The sequence below is a fragment of the Pinus tabuliformis genome, chromosome 2_2 (genome assembly GCF_031772625.1).
Source record: "Pinus tabuliformis cultivar Carrire ecotype Pingquan chromosome 2_2, CPIR1, whole genome shotgun sequence".
Lineage (NCBI taxonomy): Eukaryota > Viridiplantae > Streptophyta > Pinopsida > Pinales > Pinaceae > Pinus > Pinus tabuliformis.
In genome coordinates this window covers 634,558,719-634,562,300 of record NC_142300.1, presented here as the reverse complement: position 1 = coordinate 634,562,300, position 3,582 = coordinate 634,558,719, and positions in this window count along the sequence as shown.

Here is a 3,582-nt window from a genome sequence, read left to right as displayed (position 1 = left end):
AAACGATTACAGTTAGTGCCTTTTAGCAAAATTATCTTATAGATGAAAAGTTACAAAAATATCTTCTTTGGGACAAAATCCATATGTATTTATACTATATTCAAGGAAGATAAAACAGTAAATTCTTTTAACAAACATCAATCCTAAGAATCTAAAGATTCTCAAGATGCTTCTTTTTAGTTACAAATAGACTTTAATATTGCTCAGTTAAGAAAACTAAAGGCTTTGTCCCTAGCAGATTTCTTAAATAAGATTCAACTTCGTTTGATTTGCCATGGTTAGTTGAAAACAACATCATGTTAGCCCAATTTTACCATATACATTCTGGAAACAACATCAAGTATCGATTTCCCTTGATATATTGCAAAATCTCTATTCATAATGAATATTCAACCATGAGTTATTAGCACTTTTATAATCAAAATAACACATCTACAAGAAAAAATAATAAAAGTGAACTATTTCCTTCTACGTCATATATTATGTTGATTAACATATCATAAATATGAAAAAATAAATGAAAACAACATTAAAACTAAAGAATGTGATAAGGAATTCATGACAATTGTGAGGTCAAACAATAATATCTATGGAATAAGTCAAATCACTAATCCATAGTTAAAATATAATATTTTTACAATAAAATATTAGTTTGAGTGGTTGAGAAAGATATATTTGATCTATAAGTTGCATTGGATATTCCACTGGAATAGTTCATCATAAAAGATGTGATAAAATATTGAAATATTTATTGTGACGGTTATTTTTCCTAAAGAAATATATTTACATTCCATATGAGGAATATACATATTTCGGTCCTTGAGGGACTCTCAAAAGGCTTGAAGCCATAACAAGGATATACTCATTATGAGCTCAGAATGCCCCATACATGAATTGAACCTGAGTGGGGAGGATAAGAACATTTATCCCAACCACTTGAGCTACATTTAATTGACCTTTATTGTGAAGGTTAATTTTCTTTAAATATTAGATTTTATAATTATTGGTTTTATGCTTAAATGTACAAAACAATTTAAATGTGAAAAATTGTGAATAAAAAATACATGCACACCATCCACAAATAAAACACAATATTTACCCCATGGAAACCCATACGAGAAAATATCTAGCTAGAAGCTGAGTCTTCTCTGCTCTCTTTTCTCTAGTATGAAAATGAAAAAACAAATAAATGGGTGCTCTCTATTGATTTACTTGAGACTTGTGGCCCAAGAGGCTGCTACATAATCTTATTCCCCTCCCTTCTTCTCTCTAACTTTGACCCCCTATATTATCTCCTCAACTATGGAACAAATATAATGTCATAGAATGACACCTATCTATTCCTAGTGTCTTGTTATTTAACATTACCCAATAACCATCTAGGGGTAGGTTTTTGACTTCCTCAACCCTCAATTAGAGTTACATTTGCAGACCTTTTAGAACCTTCTTTAAATTCTACATGTGGATATATCCATATGCATGAGTAATAAGGGCCAATGTAGCATCATCTTGTACCATGGTGGTCAACATGGTATGTCAACTTGTGAGAGGCATAACTTTTGCATGCAAGCTCCAATTGACATGATCTTTGTGTTTTTATAAAGTATATGAGTGTATATTAGCATCAAGGGATCCAATATGAAGCAAGGAATGTTTTAATCCCCAAAAATATTTGTTTATGCCTAAAAAGGCTCTAGAAGGTTTCAAACCTAATTTTCCAAATTAGGACATGCTACAAAAATGGCCTTGTAAGATGATTCGAGAAAATATCTAGCTAGAAGCTGAGTCTTCTCTGCTCTCTTTTCTCTAGTATGAAAATATGAAAAAACAAATAAATGGGTACTCTCTATTGATTTACTTGAGACTTGTGGCCCATGAGGCTGCTACATAATCTTATTCCCCTCTCTTCTTCTCTCTAACTTTGACCCCCTATATTATCTCCTCAACTATGGAACAAATATAATGTCATAGAATGACACCTATCTCTTCCTAGTGTCTTGTTATTTAACATTACCCAATAACCATCTAGGGTAGGTTTTTGACTTCCTCAACCCTCAATTAGAGTTACATTTGCAGACCTTTTAGAACCTTCTTTAAATTCTACATGTGGATATATCCATATGCATGAGTAATAAGGGCTAATGTAGCATCATCTTGTACCATTGTGGTCAACATGGTATGTCAACTTGTGAGAGGCATAACTTTTGCATGCAAGCTCCAATTGACATGATCTTTGTGTTTTTATAAAGTATATGAGTGTATATTAGCATCAAGGGATCCAATATGAAGCAAGGAATGTTTTAATCCCCAAAAATATTTGTTTATGCCTAAAAAGGCTCTAGAAGGTTTCAAACCCTAATTTTCCAAATTAGGACATGCTACAAAAATGGCCTTGTAAGATGATTCCTCAAATTTTTTCCACTCAAAAATCATTAATATAGAAAAAAATAATGGTCCAATCCAATCATAGATCCCTATTAGGGAGGCTTTTGGTCCCCAAATTTTTTACTAAATAACATGAGGAAAATTTTCCTTTACCACTACAAAACAGGAAACTTGCGCCAGATTTAGCACCAAATTTTAGTGCATCTTTTTCTTTTTTGAATTGGGATGAGAAACTTGGCGCTAAATATGGCTTTATTGTATAATTTTTAAAGCATCATGTTTTACACCAAAGTTTGCATTTTTTTTACGCCAAATTTTGCATCATATTTTGCACCAAGATTTGCATTTGGTTTTACAACAAGTTTTGCTTCTAGTTTTGTGCCATTTTTTGCATCATTTTTGCTTCCTGCTTTGTGCTTGTCTTTGCTTCTAGTTTTGTGTCGTAATTTTCATTGAGTTTTACACCATCTTTTGCATCTGATTTAGTGTTTTCTTTCAATCCAGATTATGCCATTTTTTGCTTCTAATTTTGTACTTATTTTTACATCTATTTTTGCGCCAATTTTTCTGCTTTTTTTAGACCATTTTTTGCACCCAATTTTGCACCATATGTTGAATTTGATTTAGTGCCAAATTTTGAATCCATTTTTGCACCTTTTTTTGCATCCGCTTCTGTATTTTATTTGTCTCCCTTTTTTCATCCTATTTTGCACCATATTTTGCATCATTTATTGCATCCAGTTTAGCATCATTTTAACACCATTTCTGGCATCTAATTTTGCATCCTTTTGAGCATCTAAATTTTCATCCTATGTTGAACCATGTGTTACGTCCACCTTTTCATCCCATTTTGTGTGTAATGTTACATTCAATTTTGAGCCATTTTTTTCATTTACTTTTGCAATTATTTTTGCACCAAGTTTTGAATCATTTGTTGCACCTCATTTTTGCATCCAATGTTGCATCTCAATTTACATCCAAATTTGAGCTATCTTTATGCCCATTTTTGCACCATTTTTTCTACTTTTGTGTCCAATTTTGCACAATTTTTTATGTCCAATTTTTCATTCTTTTTGGTGTGTAATTTTGCATCCTTTTTGGCATCCAAATTTGCATCCTTTTTTCTACCACATTTTGTGTCCACATTTGCATCTCATTTTGCACCTAGATTTTAGTTTGGATTTTCATCTAGTTATG